The sequence below is a fragment of the Coptis chinensis genome, chromosome 9 (genome assembly GCF_015680905.1).
Source record: "Coptis chinensis isolate HL-2020 chromosome 9, ASM1568090v1, whole genome shotgun sequence".
NCBI lineage: Eukaryota > Viridiplantae > Streptophyta > Magnoliopsida > Ranunculales > Ranunculaceae > Coptis > Coptis chinensis.
In genome coordinates this window covers 8,174,629-8,193,120 of record NC_141464.1, presented here as the reverse complement: position 1 = coordinate 8,193,120, position 18,492 = coordinate 8,174,629, and the positions used below count along the sequence as shown (strand labels likewise).

The window sequence follows — 18,492 nt, the reverse complement described above, 5'->3', positions numbered from 1 at the left end:
TATTTACCTCCGATATCTGGTTTGATTCTGAGAGTTGGATTTGGAGAGAAACAAGGAGCAGAAGTGGAAGAAAAAAGAGACTGATGTATTTGAGAAGAAGAAGAAAGTGGAGTTGTCCTGCCATTTTTTTCAGTTGAGAAGTCAACTCGAAAAGAGTTCCACTGAAATGGGGCACCTTTTTGTTTCAGGTAGTTTATATAGTTTGCATGTATTGTATCTGGTACACCTGGGAGTACAGGACCCTACGATGAGTTTGACACTTAAGCGGCACTGCTAAATTTGTGTGATAAACCTGGGATCTTCAATGTGCTGAATCATGGGGTTCGCTTCTAAGTCCTAAGAGCATCTTTAGCAGTGATATCAACCTAGCATCTGTTTTTTCAACTTCAGCAGTACTACATGTTGATGAAAACACCAAACCAAACACCAAATCGACCAATATTTGGTTCTAGGTTTGATGCTGTATCAAATCACTCACGCGGTTTGAGAAACACCGTGCGGTTTTGGCAAAACCGCGTGGGCTTGGGCTGCTAAATGGGCTTCTATGGCGCGGTTTTGGCAAAACCGCATGGGCTTCAGCTTCATAGGCGCTATTTTGCCAAAACCGCGTCGTCGTTTTTCTAAAAAATTAGAAGCGTGGTGTATAGAACTTGAAAAATTATGAGTTGTGCATAGAAGTTAAAAAATTAACAATTGTGCAATTGAAGAAATTAAGAATTGTAATTCAAAATCGAAAAAATTAAAGAAATTAAAAACCTATGATTATGATTATGATTATGCAGTCCAAAATCTATGATTATGATATAATCATATAATATCTAAAATAATCCAAAACCTATCATATTACATCAAATTTATTTAGCTCTCTTCTTACGCCCCTTACCACTCGATCCCTCTCCTCTTTCTATTTGGACGTTTCGAAGCTGCTCCTCTAAGTTCCTAATCGAGATCGATGATCTTCTGCAATGCGTGCGGAGGTTAACTACTTGACTGAAGTTCCTCATATCCCGATGTTCTTTGCGTGTACACTTGCTGCATATCCTCATATGCTTTCGAGTCTCATCATACGCCGCGGCTGGGATTCTTGATATGTCCGAGAATATGCCTCCTCTCTTTCTTGGCTATAATGATACATGGCGATCCTCATCCCATCAAACATGAGAACACGGTTCTCATATCTTTTCGAACCTCGGCTGAAAATTCAAGAAAATACGGTGAGTACATATTATATATATAATGAAGAAGATAAATAAAACAATTAAACTCACCATGGTATCTTGATCAATATGCAGCTCTAACTTCGAGAAACGAGCATGAGGCACCTCGGGAATGGAAATATAAGTAGGCTCCCCATCGTCCACACACGCAAACATCGAGGATTCTTGCGCGGAACCACGAGGGCCGGGATATGCATTGAGAGGTTGTGGGTTAAATAAGCAGTGGCGGATGAGGAATACGTAGCTCACGCCTCATCCCTTCCAGCCCCACACAAACTTCGAAGTTGCTAGCCCGACCAACGAGGCAACAACGGACCCATGGAACCACGGTTCAACCATCTATAATCTTGATTAGCGATGCGCTTTCAACAACAAAAGAAGACGATCGGCCAAGGACCACCACCGGCATGAACTTCATGAACTTGAATTCTACCCCACGACTTTGCATCACTAACATCGGCATGGGAGCACATGGAACTCCATAACGTCCAAATATCGCCTCCAACATCCGCCCCACGATTACCAAACCCGACAAATACATGCGGCAAAAACAACTCGTGGCGTGACAACACATAAGCATCTTTGTCTGGTTGGATCGTCAAAGGCGATGACAAACGCCAAGGTCTCCACTCAATAGATGACAATGATCTAATATCAATCTGAGCACGAGCCATACAGATATTATTTCTAATCTGCCCTCTGTTACAAGTTAAGTGAGGCCCTGACCAACTAGCAAATCTAGGGCGAGTATCAGCAATCATGTCTATGTTAGGACAAAGACATCGAAAGTACTCATAAAACCAAAACTCTAAAAGTCCTGTGAATCCTGCAATCTGAGGACTTCTACTTCCGAATGTCTTTGAAGCTTTATCTAACGCCGATATCAATGTGGCATATACTGAGCTACCCAAGTCATAATCCCTCATAGTATGCAAATTAGATACATAAGCATAATATCCCAGTCGTACCGTAGAATGACCATTGGGAAACAAAACATACCCAATAAAAAACATCAAAAAAGGCCTAACATACTGATCAGCACCCTCACTACCCGGTAGAACAGTCAAAGATAACTCTGCTCGTGTATCAGGATGTAAGAGGGGTTCCATATATGCAGTCTTAATATGAGATAGCTTAATCCCAGAAGAATCATAAGCATCCGCACCCAAACGAGGAAAACTCACAAGCATACTATCCATATTCTCATAATGTGTATGAAAAGGTATCGGTTGGCCTATACCGATACTCAACCCAGAAATCATAGTGAAGTCTAGTGGTGTGAACCCTAACTCCGCGACAAAGAAAAATGAAATGTATGAGTTCTACTCCACCATCTTTCTACTAAAGCTATGACCACTTGAAATCACCCTTCTCATAATCCGTATCAATCAAAATACCCAAAGATGTATATAAAATACTATCTCTAATATGTACAAACTCATCCAAACTCCTAATAACCTTCCACCACTCTCTAATACCAAGTAAAGCCGATCTAACTTCGGTGAGTCAACAAACATGCGATATTATAAAAAAAATAATAATGCATTATAAGATAAATAATTAATTGGTCCAACTCAACTAATTAATATTCAAAATATTTAATCAAAACTAATTAATTACCTGAGTATTAGCCACTACACTCGACACGTGTTTTGTATCACGTGTAGAAGACACAACTTCCATATCAAGTGCTTCTCCAGGTGTAAATTGCCAATCGAAGTCGTTTATCTGATACTCCAGTACGTACGGATGTCTATTAGTCGGCGCGACATCCTCGGGTTCTTCTCCCCCACTGTCTTCTCCCCCATCACCAATGTCATGTGTGTACTGCCAATTATCATCGTCGAAAGGTTCAAAGGGATCCATATAAAATTTCAAGAGTTTAGGTAGGTTTTTGTTTTTTTTTTAACTAAGGAGAGGGTTTTATGATTGTGAGAAGAGGTGAAAATGACTGAACCGCGCGGCTTTGGAGCTGCTTATATAGAAGTAGCACGCGGTGTTCAGAACACCGCGCGGTTTTGGCAAAATCGCGTGGGCTTGGGCCTGTCAGTTGGGCTTCAATGGCGCGGTTTTGCCAAAACCGCGTGGGCTATATGGCGCGGTTTTGGCAAAACCGCACAGTTGCTTGGGGTTTTTGATGTTACTCCTGAAATTGTTTGGTGTTTTTTTGGTTCAAAATTTTGGTGTTTTTTTGGTTGCACTGCTAAAGATGCTCTAAGACATGTAAGCAAAATGTCTTCTATGGAAATCTCTGCAAACTGCTATAGTGACGTGTAAAAATGTTCAGCAGCTTTCGACAGTCGTTGGATACTAGGCTTACATGCAAAACCCTGGGAACTGGAGGTCGTTTTGCCTGTAAATTTGGCATGCTACAAGAACGAAGCAGTAAGCAAGAATTAATTAATATATACACTAACTACAACAAAGACTGACTGGTTCTACTTTGGTTACAGAAGCTAAAGTCTTCTAATTACTCTGTTAGTAACAGTAGGGTATAAGGTAATAGGCTAGGTTGTCCTGGTCCTGGAGAGGTGATGATTAACTTACCAAATCAAGTAATAATTATACTTCACCAGATATAATCACTTATCTGATGGACATTACCACATGAAGAGGCTGTTATATAGTTCTTTACATGATATAAGATGAAAGTTTATGCACCAAAGAATAGAGACCAAATGGAGAAAAATGCAAGCACACTTGCTGATTCTCATTATAAATACAACGAATTTATAAAGAGATCAATTTCTTTGACTGCTGATGTTCGATCGTAATGCTTCTTGTGTTTCTTTTTCTTCTCGAGGCCACCTGCCTTCACATTCAACGCTTTTCCTTTCAACTTGAGCTTTCCTCCAACAACATTCTCATATCCTGACATATTCCCTGCCAACAGTAGTCAATTATGAATCACTATAAGATAATTAATAGTAAACGTTTTTTTTTTGTTACCCTTTTCTTCCACCAACTATGATTTGAAGCCGGAGAGAGAACAAGAAAGAAAGATATAATAAGATTCGATTTATAATCTTTTTCGGAATTCGACCGATGTTTCAAATGCTGAAGATATAATCTTTTTCGGAATTACACCACCAAAACTCATCACATCATTCTCTAACTCTCGTCAAATCACTTTAGCATATAATGTATTCTATTTAATACGTCAACCTAATGTTCTTCTTTACAATACTCTTATTAGAGTTTATACTCATAACTTATTATATACTAAATCGTTTACTGTTTTCTTTCACATGCAGAGGAATACTACTGTTTTTCTTGATAATTTTACGTACCCTTTTCTTCTCAAGGCTTGTTTTGGATTCAAACAAGTTCAAATGAATCATACCCATGTTGCAAACACTCACAGGAAAGAGTATTTATAGATTCACTTTATCAATAAAACGAATAACTGCCGCAGCTCGTTCAGCCATTTATTATAGGCTAACAAGGAAATGATAATGTTTATCTCTTGCCCAATTCCTTAATTTTACTGAATCTATTGTAATGCTGATTGACATTCCAAACCAACTGACTGACATTTCTTTACCACGCAAAACAAAAACCTAATCAACTTAAAAATACTAACTTTAATATAACAATAGGAAGTAAAAAAGATGGGTTACCTGATAAAGATGACAGAGATTGAGGAGAAGTGATGAGTTAGTTAGGTGCTGATCCAAATCGAAGTTGTATCAACCCAATTAAGCAGTGAAAACGAAAAACAATTAATTGAGAGAGATGAAAAACAATTAATTCAGAGAAATAAAAAAAAACGACTTACTCCTAGTTTTTATTGAGCGGTAGCGGCAGTGAGAGGGAGAGGAGAGCAAGAGAGGTTATGTTTTATGTTTCGACAACATTAGCGCGATTTTATTTTGAATAGTTTCACATGTCACCAAAAACAATCTGAAGAATAAATTTTTATCATCATATTTTGTCCTAAATTCGATCTCCTTTTAGCCGAATTGACCAATTAAATGTGCGTTTTATTGATAACTTCTCACACCATTGATCAATTAGCAGATGATTTAGTTGGATCTTTGAAGTTTCTAGTATGATTGGTGATACGCATGAGAGGTGTCACAGCCCGAATTTCTAAACAATAACCAAGTAAATATTTAAAATATAAATATTCAAACATCACTAGGTTCACTTGTTTAAAAACCTAGACTATGACGGAGGATACTATACATACAAACCCTAATAGCCATGTCTTAAAAGAAACAACTTAAATTAAAATAATCCCAATAATTATCTGCCATTTCTTTATTAAGATATCATCCGTCCAAATAAAATATCAACCAAGCTCTCATAAATAAAATTTCCTCACTACCATGTTCTCATGCTATGAAAAAGTAAACTACGTTATTACATTCTTCCAATAAATAATTAGACCTAAACGAAAACTAATAGATCTGCTCCGGGCCGCGATCCTAATCCTGCACCCAGCGGTTCCACATGCCTTCCACCTATGTTCCCAAGAACACACCCACGCTACCAAAAAACAAAGCAAACATGGGTCAGCAAATTGAATTTGCTGGTATGAGTAGACTAAACACATATAAACATTTCAAATTCTACTTATCCAACTAACACTTTATATCTATCATAACCTAATCATTCTCAGCTTGGAAGACAGGTAGTTCCGTCATCTCAAACGGCATAGTTTCTTCCCAAGCAAAACTTCCATATTATTAACCTCCATTTTATTAACTCATTCTAATAACTCTTTTTTAATATCTAAATAATTGAATTACACTTACCCGATCCGCCGTTGTATAAGGGTAGGACCGCCGTCCCCACAGACAAAATATTATTAAGTCCTACCCTCCTGCAAAAGAAAGTTAGAACTTATATATAACATATGTACATATCCTATATGTATTCAAAAGTAAGCCCAAACACACTTGCATCATCAAATAAATTTCTCTTATCATTTAATCAATTACTTTTCTTATACACCCACCCTTTTAGTACCTAATCCACGATTTGCACTCCACACATTTGCCAAATCACACATTCCTCAGATGCCTCTCTCCCACCGACTACCACAATATCATAGCCATCTCGGGCTTTCATACACATATTTCACGACCTCTTTGGGCACAAAACTTCGTGTCATTCATGGCACATTCAATGAATACCTTAGGTCATTCCCGCCCACATTCAAGGAATACCTATCATATCAGCGGCGGGCCATTCATGGCACATTCAATGAATGCCCCCGGTCATTCCCTGCCACACTCAAGGAATACCCGATCCTACATTCCCGTTACATTCAAGGAATATAACTAACCCATGGCGAATACCTTAGTTCCTCTTTAGGGGCGATCCACTAATCACGGTCATTCATGGCACATTCAATGAATACCCTTATATAACACTAACGGGTCATTTATGGCACATTCAATAAATGCCCACCTACATATGACATCATCAGTCATAAAACTCAATTCCAAAACTTGAGGCGTGGAGAGTTCTAAAAGGGTGCGGTAAGTTTTGTTTACGCATTATTGAAATTTATTGTATATATTATTTCAGAGAACGTAGGAATATCTTGATTCAATTATATTTTGTTTACGCGTTATTAATTTCATGAATGTATAAGTGTCATAACGTTGTGTATCGCAAAAGACTGAAAAATCACAAAGCAGTAAATACATGTACACAAGTATATTTATAAAGATCCTAGCCTAAGTCAAACATGCTAGTAGTCCTAGACTTATCCTAATAGACCTAATCATAATTTTAGGAAAAAGTCAAATTTTCGGGTCAACTGGTCAAAGTCAAAGTCAAAGTCCACTCTGTCAACAGTCAATATTGGTCAACCCGGTCTAAACTCCAAAAACCCAAAAGCCCAAATCCTAAGGCCCATAGTCTAATCTAAAAGTCAAATTTTTAAAATCCAAAATAAAAAGATATTAGCCCACGATTTTGGCCCAAGCCCAAAATCATTTTTGGCTACTGTTCATCTCCTTCCTCTCCAATTTCAACCAACCACCACCGACCACCACATAGCCACCACCGGCCACCTATAATTAAAACCAACCCAGCGGTTTGGTTCAGGGAGAAAAACCCTAACTACCCATATCAACAATTCACCATTCTGTTATACTGAAGAAATTCGACCGACGCCATTAAAGGTTTTTTTCAAGCTTCAATTGTCAAATTTCCAACACCCAATCCACCACCAACAATCCCCCTCAACCCAACAACATAACCTCACAACAAAATCTAAACAAAACGAATCCAAACAAAACCAACCCAAACAATCAAAAGCGCAGGACGGTTTGGTCACCATTGAAGCTCTTCCTCCCGAGCTTCAACAAAGACACCCAATCCTCATCCCAACAAAGACCCTATCCAACACAAATCGACCAAAACTCAATCCTATCACGGTTTAACAGTTTCAAATCTCCAATTCAAACAACAATCCCTAGCAACTTGATCTACACCAACACCTCAACCCAAAACCCAATAAAATGGCTTTACCCAAACTCCAAAGAACAAGCTTATATCCAACGATATCAATAACTAAATATGATTCAAAATCATCTTTTTATTTCTTAAGTTTGTTTACACGTACCCGACTAAATTCGATCACAGCAACAAACTAACGAGCGGTATGTAAAAAAAAAACGGTATGTAGAATAACATGTTTATCAATTCGACGAAAAAACAACAATCGAAGAATATGCGAAACAAAAATACTGAGGGGAAACCTAGGTTTTTTTCTCGTACCTATAAAACTGTAAATCTCAAGGTGAGGTGAAATAGAAAAAAAAAAAAGACTACTCAATGTTAAAATCGAACAGCCCGAACAGCTCCCCGAAATCGAAACCCCGCTGCCTCTCTTGTCCACGAAACGATAATCTTCCTCGTTCAAAACCCCTTTTTTTCTCTCAGTAAAACTCTCACTTTTTTTTTTAAAACTCTCGTTTTGTTTTTCTCCAAAAAAAAACTCTACGTGAGAAACCCCTATTTTCTAGTTTTTCAAACCTCTCCGAAAAACAAGGGTTTTAAACCTATCTACTTACTGACGGGCTTTTATCCTAACAACTGGATATTCTATTTATGTTTTCTATTTACATTATTATTATTATTATTACTATTAATATTATTATAGGAAATGCAATAAAAAGACGGGGTGTTATAATATACACACCTTAAAAGGATCTCGTCCCGAGATTCAAGGTAGAGTGTCAGAGAAGAGCTCAGGGTGCATCTGCCTTATCTTATCTTCAAGTTCCCAGGTCACGTCATTTTTCCTTTCACTCCACTGCACTTTTACCAAGTTTACAATCCTCCTCCTAAGGTGTTTCACATCCCTATCTACTATCATGATAGGCCTCACTGTAAAAGTTACATCATCGTTCAACTCTAGCTCTGGCTGGCCGGGACAACCTCGATGGGATCTTTCACACATTTCCGTAGCATAGACCGTGGAAGACATCATGAATCATCGCTAAGTTAGGCGGCAAAGCAAGACGATCACGCCAACTACCAATGGAGGCTACTATCTCATATGGTCAAATATATCGTGGACTCAACTTCCCTTTCATGCCAAACCTCATAACTCCTCTCATAGGGGAAACCTTCAAAAACACAAAATCGCCTACAGAAAACTCTACCCGTTTCCTCTTCAAATCTACATAACTTTTCTGCCTACTACTCAGGCCGCTCTTAATCCTTTCTCTAATGACTTTAATCTGCTCGGATGTCTCTCTCTATCTCGGGCCCAAGCAATACTCGGTCTCCCACATCGCCCAACAAGCAGGTGATCGACATGGACGCCCATACAAAGCCTCAAAGGGTGCCATACCAATGCTCGACTGGAAACTGTTATTATATGCAAACTCCAAAAAAGGTAAATGTTCCTCCCATCCTCCACCAAAATCCATTACACAAGAGCGTAACATATCTTCTAATATCTGATTCACCCTCTCCCGTCATCCATCCGTGCGAGGGATGATAAGCGATGACTCATCGCTAAACTAGTGCCCATAGCACGCTGAAAACTCTTCCAAAACTCGGAAGTGAACAAAGGATCTCGATCTGAAACAATACTCACTGGAATCCCATGTAACTTGACCACTTCTCGAATGTACAAGGAAACTAACTTATCTGTATTTCTACGTACGTCAATAGGAATGAAATGAGCAGATTTCGTTAGACGATCAACAATAACCCAAATAGATTCATTACCTCTCCGAGACTTAGGCAAGCCATCAATGAAATCCATAGAAATGTGCTCCCATTTCCACATTGGTATCTCTAATGGTTGCAATAATCCAGAAGGCCTCTGATGCTCTGCCTTAACTCACGACAAAGTTAAACACCGAAAATATATTCTCCGACATCTCTTTTTCATTCCTTCCCACCAAAAGGTCCTCTTCAAGTCTTGGTACATCTTCGTTCCTCCGGGATGAATTGTAAACCGAGAACGATGAGCTTCATATAATATTTCCTTCTTTAACTCTGCATCATCATCGGTACACATAATCTCTCATGAAATCTCAATCCTCCATCGAATCCTCACGCCTAATCAGACGGACAATCATCTAAAATATCAATGACCGGATCATCCAACCGACTCAAAAGAAATCGGTCCCTGTGTTGCATGGCAATCACTTTCTCTCGAAAATCACCGGCTTAAACCTCCAAACCGCATATATACCCCTAATGCGTCTCGTGTAGTCCGGACATCATAAGCTACTATAGTCTCTAAACTCTTCCACTCTTGCACCATAAGAGTGGTCAAAACACCAGGCAATTGACTAAGTGCATCCGCAACTACATTGCCCTTGCCTGGGTGATATTGAATCTCGAAGTCATAACTACTTATGAACTCCATCCATCTCTGCTGTCTCATATTCAACTCCTTCTGTGAATAAAGATACTTCAAACTCTTGTGATCTGTGTAAAGCTCGAACTTCTCACCATATAAATAATGTCTCCACACTATAACCCATATTCCACATCCGAGGATCACTTAGACTTTCCAACACTAAGCTAACCTAAGCTCTGATACCAAAAATGTCACAGCCCGAATTTCTAAACAATAACTAAGTGAATATTTAAAATATAAATATTCAAACATCACTAGGTTCACTTGTTTAAAAACCCAGACTATGACGGAGGATACTATACATACAAACCCTAATAGCCATGTCTTAAAAGAAACAACTTAAATTAAAATAATCCCAATAATTATCTGCCATTTCTTTATTAAGATATCATCCGTCCAAATAAAATATCAACCAAGCTCTCATAAATAAAATTTCCTCACTACCATGTTCTCATGCCATGAAAAAGTAAACTACGTTATTACATTCTTCCAATAAATAATCAGACCTAAATGAAAACTAATAGACTGCTCCAGGCACGAATCCCAATCACACGCCGCGGTTCCACTGCCTTCCACCTATGTTCCCAAGAACACACCCACGTTGCCAAAAACAAAGCAAACATGGGTCAGCAAATTGAATTTGCTGGTATGAGTAGACTAAACACATATAAACATTTCAAATTCTACTTATCCAACTAACACTTTATATCTATCATAACCTAATCATTCTCAGCTTGGAAGACAGGTAGTTCCGTCATCTCAAACGACATAGTTTCTTCCCAAGCAAAACTTCCATATTATTAACCTCCATTTTATTAACTCATTCTAATAACTCCTTTTTAATATCTAAATAATTGAATTACACTTACCGATATCCGCCGCTGTATAAGGGTAGGACCGCGTCCCTGCACAAAATATTATTAAGTCCTACCCTCCTGCAAAAGAAAGTTAGAACTTCTATATAACATATGTACATATCCTATATGTATTCAAAAGTAAGCCCAAACACACTTGCATCATCAAATAAATTTCTCTTATCACTTAATCAATTACTTTTCTTATACACCCACCCTTTAGTACCTACTCCATGATTTGCACTCCACACATTTGCCAAATCACACATTCCTGTGTGCCTCTCTCCCACCGACTACCACAATATCATAGCCATCTCTAGGCTTTCATACACATATTTCACAGCCTCTTTGGGCACAAAAACTCAGGTCATTCATGGCACATTCAATGAATACCTTAGGTCATTCCCGCCACATTCAAGGAATACCTATCATATCACTAACGGGCCATTCATGGCACATTCAATGAATGCCCTGGGTCATTCCTGCCACACTCAAGGAATACCCAATCCTACATTCCCGTACATTCAAGGAATATAACTAACCCGCAAGGCGAATACCTTAGTTCCTCTTTAGGGCAGTCCACTACAATCTGGTCATTCATGGCACATTCAATGAATACCCGAGTCATTCATGGCACATTCAATGAATACCCTTATATAACACTAACGGGCCATTTATGGCACATTCAATAAATGCCCACCTACATATGACATCATCAGTCATAAAACTCAATTCCAAAACTTGAGGCATGGAGAGTTCTAAAAGGGTGCGGTAAGTTTTGTTTACGCATTATTGAAATTTATTGTATATATTATTTCAGAGAACGTAGGAATATCTTGATTCAATTATATTTTGTTTATGCGTTATTAATTTCATGAATGTATAAGTGTCATAACGTTGTGTATCGCAAAAGACTGAAAAATCACAAAGCAGTAAATACACGTACACAAGTATATTTATAAAGATCCTAGCCTAAGTCAAACATGCTAGTAGTCCTAGACTTATCCTAATAGACCTAATCATAATTTTAGGAAAAAGTCAAATTTTCGGGTCAACTGGTCAAAGTCAAAGTCCACTCTGTCAACAGTCAACATTGGTTAACCCGGTCTAAACTCCAAAAACCCAAATCCTAAGGCCCATAGTCTAATCTAAAAGTCAAATTTTTAAAATCCAAAATAAAAAGATATTAGCCCACGATTTTGGCCCAAGCCCAAAATCGTTTTTGGCTACTGTTCATCTCCTTCCTCTTCAATTTCAACCAACCACCACCGACCACCACACAGCCACCACCGGCCACCTATAATTAAAACCAACCCAGCGGTTTGGTTCAGGGAGAAAAACCCTAACTACCCATATCAACAATTCACCATTCTGTTATACTGAAGAAATTCGACCGACGCCATTAAAGGTTTTTTTCAAGCTTCAATTGTCAAATTTCCAACACCCAATCCACCACCAACAATCCCCCTCAACCCAACAACATAACCTCACAACAAAATCTAAACAAAACGAATCCAAACAAAACCAACCCAAACAATCAAAAACGCAGGACGGTTTGGTCACTATTGAAGCTCTTCCGGAGCTTCAACAGCACACCCAATCCTCATCCCAACAGCACCCTATCCAACACAAATCGACCAAAACTCAATCCTATCACAGTTTAACAGTTTCAAATCTCCAATTCAAACAACAATCCCTAGCAACTTGATCTACATCAACACCTCAACCCAAAACCCAATAAAAACGGCTTACCCAAACTCCAGCAGAACAAGCTTATATCCAACGTATATCAATAACTAAATATGATTCAAAATCATCTTTTTATTTCTTAAGTTTGTTTACACCGTACCCCGACTAAGTCGATCACAGCAGCAAACTAACGAACAGTATGTAAAAAAAAAGTATGTAGAATAACATGTTTATCAATTCGACAGAAAAACAACAATCGAAGAATATGCAGAACAAAAATACTGAGGGGAAACCTAGGTTTTTCCTCGTACCCATAAAACTGTAAATCTCAAGGTGAGGTGAAATAGAAAAAAAAAAGACTACTCACTGTTAAAATCGAACAGCCCGAACAGCTCCCCGAAATCGAAACCCCGAAGCCGCTCATGTCCGCGAAAAGCGATAATCTTCCTCGTTCAAAACCCTTTTTTTTTCTCTCAATAAAACTCTCACTTTTTTTTTCTAAAACTCTTGTTTTGTTTTTCTCCAAAAAAAAAACTCTACGTGAGAAACCCCTATTTTCTAGTTTTTCAAACCTCTCCGAAAAACAAGGGTTTTAAACCTATCTACTTACTGACAGGCTTTTATCCTAACAACTGGATATCCTATTTCTGTTTTCTATTTACATTATTATTATTATTATTATTACTATTAATATTATTATAGGAAATGCAATAAAAAGACGGGGTGTTATAAGAGGATTCACGTGGATGAACATTTAAACTTTGATTGGTAAGGGATAAGGTGAGACAATGAAATAAAAGACCTGCTATAAGCGTGACAGAAAGCTTTGCCATAAATGAAAATTTTAAAGCCTTTACTGAATGCTATAATATTAAGTAGTAAACTACATGTTGTTCCATCCATCAATAATTCCATATATACTGTGCTTCTTCTACTCGTGCAGTCGTGCTACCTTGAAAACGATAGGTGATACGCAATTATGCACGCTCTCTGTGAATTCTAGTTTACATGTTCGCAAATCGCAATTGACTGCCTTAGAATGTATGGATACATCTTTGGGTGGGCCGAGGATCATACTCTTTGAGTCTTTGTTCACCAACCCGCGATCCAATCCAAATCCGGCCGAGTCCAAATCACTCTGAACACATGCAACCACAACTCCGCTGGCGCAGTCTGATGAAATGCGTGTTGGAGTTATCCCTCACACATGAGGAGAGAAACCGAGCTGGAGAAACGGGCGAATTCGCATCGCGATTAAGTCGAGGCGCCAGCGCTTTCGGATAAAGCGACTTCGGCTCGAGTTCGATAGAATAAGGCGACCAGCTTCATAGAGGGGCGACCAGCTTCGGCTTCGATTGTCTTAAGCGACTTCGGCTCACATGGGGCGCTTCAGCTTCGAGTCTAATTTCGTGGGCCTTTGCTACAGTACCCGCGAATTTGGTTTTTGGAGAAAAAAAACCAAAATCAAGGTTTTGGAAAACCTAAGACTAAGAACCAAAAACAAGTCAGAAGGATTGGAATCCAGACTAAAACAAAGAGAGAGAACCTTTACAGAGATACAACCCTGTAAAGAGATAAGAGTGATCTAGTAAGGTGAGAGACTGAAAGGAGAGATTGTAATCTTCCTTCCCATGTTATTAAGAACTGACTCTTGTGGAAGTAGGCATCATTGGCCGAACCACGGTAAATCTTTGTGTTGTGGTTTGCCTTTTACTGCTTTACATTATTATTTGTTGTTGATAGTTGTTTAGCGAGTTGGGCATGTTAGTATAGGTTGTAGTTGATATTTAGATTTTGTCCGGAGTTGAATTGTGTTCATACAAGTTATCTGTGTAGTGGGGGAACCGATTGGTATTGGTATAATCCCCAACAAGTGGTATCAGAGCCTTGGTTAGAATAGCCTAAGGTGTTATCCGAATCTTGGTCAGAAGGTGTTTGACGAAATTCCTGAGAGAAGATTTGAGGTTAAATAACTTGTAGAGATGGACCATTCCGTGAACACTTTCGTATGATGAGTCCGAATAGGAAGAACTACACCATCCGGAAAGCCAAGATGGAAGACTTGCTATCTTGCAAGGACTTGGCACTTCCCATTGAGAATGAGGGGAGTAAAACCGAGAAAAGACCGATGAGGCCGTGGGAAAAAGCTTGACGAGAAAGATTGGATACATTTGATGATGGATTGGCGACGGTGTCTTTTTCACCATGTGGCCCCGAGACTACGACCTTCCGATCTATGGAAGAAACTTCGAAGACCTTTATGAGAGGAAGTCGGGTGGAAACAAAGTGCTAGTCGTTAAGAAGTTTGCGCACCACGAAGTACCAAGAAGGTTCTTCAATGTCTGAGCATCTTAATGAAGTACAGAATATCATCAATCAGATGCATTTGATGAAGATCAATTTGGGAGACGAAGTTGAGGCTTTGTTTCTATTAGGCTCTCTACCCGAAAGTTGGGAGACATTAGCGGTTTCTCTACATGGAGCAGCCAAGGATGGAATTGTTACCATGGAGATGGCTACCACGTCTTTGTTGAATGAGGAGACTAGAAGGAGTGCAAGAAGCAGCTCTTCTCACTCAGAGATCCTTTTCACAGAGAAACGGGGAGAGGTGAAGCGAGAAAACCATCTCGCTCTAGAGGTGATGGCGTAAAATCTAGGGGTGAAGCTAGAACTCCTAAAGCGAGAGGCAATGTTACTATTGTGCCACAAAAGGCCACTTCAGATATGAGTCGCAGAACACCGGAGGGATGAGAAGAATAACTGTGTACATGAAGACATGGTGCAGAGGAACGGAAACACAGGCAGAGATACTACCGCACTAGTCAATGACCTAGTGGGAATTGTGTTAGATTGTGGTGTGTGCTGCCTTAGTACCTCATGTCGGGGGGATCTGAGTGGGTGATAGATACAGGGAGCATCTACCCGTCACACACCCGGGGGATTCTTCACTACCTACGGTATGGTGAATATGGTGAAGTGAGGATGGGTAACGATGGAGTCTTGAAGATTATAGGCATTGGAGATGTTCATGTAGAAACCAATGTCGGCTACACCTTGACACTCAAGGATGTAAGACATGTCCCCGACATCTGATTAAGCCTAATTTCGTGCAGGGAAATTAGATGGCGATGGCTTTGTAAACTCGTTTGGTAGCGGGTATGGAAACGAAAGAGGGTTCCATTGTAGCGGCGGAGGAAAAAACTTGCTCTCTTTACAAAACACGAGGCTAGTTTGTGTAAAGTAAAGAATGCGAATCTGTGAAAGAAGCTTCATCTGAACGTGGCACAAAGAGGCGTATCACATGGGCATAAAAAAAGGGATGGAAGTTCTTGCTAAGCAAAAGGCCATGCCGGACATTAAAGGTACACATTTAAATACATATACTCATCGCTTTGGTAGGAAAGCAACACGGGGGTGTCTTTCCAAAGATTCCGTCTCCTGAGAAAGGACAACGTCCTTGAGCTAGTGCACCGGACTTATGTGGTCCTATGAGAGTGAAGTCCCACCGGGGAGCCGTGCTTCTTGACATTCATTGATGATCGTCAAAGAAAGATATGGGCCTATAGTCGAAGACCAAGGATGAAGTACTTGGCGTGTTTGAAAAATTCCACACATGGTGGAAAGAGAGATGGGGAAGTTGTTGAAGTGTATTCGCTTTCGGATAATGGGGGTGAGTACATTGGGCCATTTGAAGAGTATTGCCGAGTCATGGGATTAAATCATGAAGCGCAGACCGTTCCCAAGACACATGCAACAGAATGGAATAGCGAGAGAGAATGAACCGTACCATTGTAGAGGGATGAGATGCATGCTATCTCACTCTAAGCTACCTAGAAGCTCTTGGGTAGAAGCAATCGCGTCTGTAGTGCATGTGATCAACTGTGTCGCCCGGCAAAAGCCTCTGAATAGTGATTATCGAGGAGAGTATATGGTCGCGAGATGTTGATTATGGATACTTGAGGGTATTTGGGTGCGGGGCATTTGTGCATATTCGAAGGATGAGAGATCAAGCTTGATGACAAAGCCAAGCAAAGGTGCATTTTTGGGTTATGGAGATGAAAAGTTTGGTTACAAACTCTATGATCCGATTAACAAGAAGGTAATCCGAAGTCGAGATGTTGTGTTCTTAGAAGACCAAACCATAACAGACTTTTGAGGAGGGTGAGAAGTTCTGAGCTTTCACCAATGATCTTGTTGATTGAACCGGTTCCTACCGTGGAACGTCTGAAAGGCATTGAGAATCTGCAGAGAACCATGAGTTTGAAGCTCATGATGAGAATCCTATTGCTCATGATGGGATAGAACCTATTGGTATAGAAGATGCAGATGAGATGCATGAACCACCACCAGAGCAAGCAGAAGTGCAACCTCCTGAGGCACCAGTAGATGGGGCAAGGAGGTCTGACAGAGGGAGACTAGCTTCAACCAGGTATCCACCACATATGTACGTGCTACTATCGGATGGTGGAGAACCTATGTACTATCAAGAGGCACTTGAAGGTACAGACAAAGAAAAGTGGTTGAAGGCCATGCATGACGAGATGGATTCTTTGCATAAGAATCACACTTATGAGTTAGTTGAGAAACCCACAGGGAGAAAAGTTCTCAAGAATAAGTGGATATACAAAGTCAAGCATGAGGAGAACAATCTCACCCAAGGCACAAAGCTCGCCCTTGTTGTGAAGGGATTCGTCAAAGGAAAGGAATTGACTTTGATGAGATTTTCTCTCCTGTAGTAAAGATGACTTCTATCCGGGTGGTATTGGGTATGGCCGCAAGTATGAACCTAGAGGTTGAGCAGCTAGATGTTAAGACAGCTTTTCTTCATGGAGACCTTGAAGAAGATGTCTACATGGACCAACCAGAGGGGTTTGAGGTCAAAGGCAAGGAGCACCTAGTATGGAAGCTGATAAAGAGCTTGTATGGGTTGAAGCAAGCACCGAGACAGTGGTACATAAAGTTTGACTCCTTTATGGCGAAACAAGGATACAAGAAGTCCGCTTCCCATCATTGTCGTTTGTTCGAGATTTCGGATAGGGATTTCATTGTGCTATTTTGTATGTGGATGATATGTTGATAGTTGGCCCAAACATCAACAAGATATCAAAAGTTGAAGAAAGACTTGAGTAAGTCCTTTGAGATGAAGGATTTGGGTCAAAACCAAAGCAGATACTTGGGATCACGGATCACTTTCGTGAATGAAAAGAGTGGGAAGTTGTGGCTTTCTCAAAGAAAGCTACATTGAAAGGTGTTGAAGAGATTCAACATGGATCAAAAGCCGAAGCCAGTCGGTTAATCCGCTTTGGTGGCCATTCCCGCATGACCAAAAGAAGATGTGTCCTAAGGGTGAGCATGAGCAGAGTCGGATGGAAAAAGATTCCTTATGCATCCCGCGATGATGGCGGTTTGATGTATGCCATGGTGTGTACTAGACCGGATATTGCTTTTCGCCGTTGGGGTGGTAAAAGCGATTTACATCAAATCGGGTAAAGAGCATTGGGAAGGTGTTAAGTGGATATTGAGATATCTCAAAGGCACTTCAAAATCATGTTTGTGCTTTGGTGGAAGTAAGCCACTTACTTGAAGGCTACACCGATCGGAACATGGCGGGTGATGTTGACTCGATGAAGTCCACCTCCGGTTATCCGTTTACTTTTGCGGGGAGGCGGTTTCTTGGCAATCTAAGTTGCAAAAGTGTGTTGCCCTCTCCACTACGAAGCCGAAAGTACATTGCAGCCAATCGAGTGTTGCAAAGAGTTGCTATGGATGAAGAGGTTCTTCGACGAACTAGGGCTAAAAGCGCGAAACAGTTTGTAGTTCTATGTGATATCGAGGCGCCATCCACTTGAGCAAGAATCGAGTTTTCATTCTAGATCCAAGCACATAC

The 18,492-nt window shown here is 39.9% G+C and overlaps 1 long non-coding RNA gene across 1 annotated transcript; it reads right to left on the bottom strand.

Moving 5' to 3' along the window:
• Nucleotides 1–3,776: 3,776 nt before the first annotated feature.
• On the bottom strand, nucleotides 3,777–4,885 carry LOC147474664 (uncharacterized). The gene is made up of 2 exons (XR_015209532.1): nucleotides 4,838–4,885; nucleotides 3,777–4,100 (listed from the first exon to the last, which is right to left on the bottom strand). It is a non-coding gene; the product is annotated as an uncharacterized LOC147474664 (long non-coding RNA).
• Nucleotides 4,886–18,492: the final 13,607 nt, after the last annotated feature.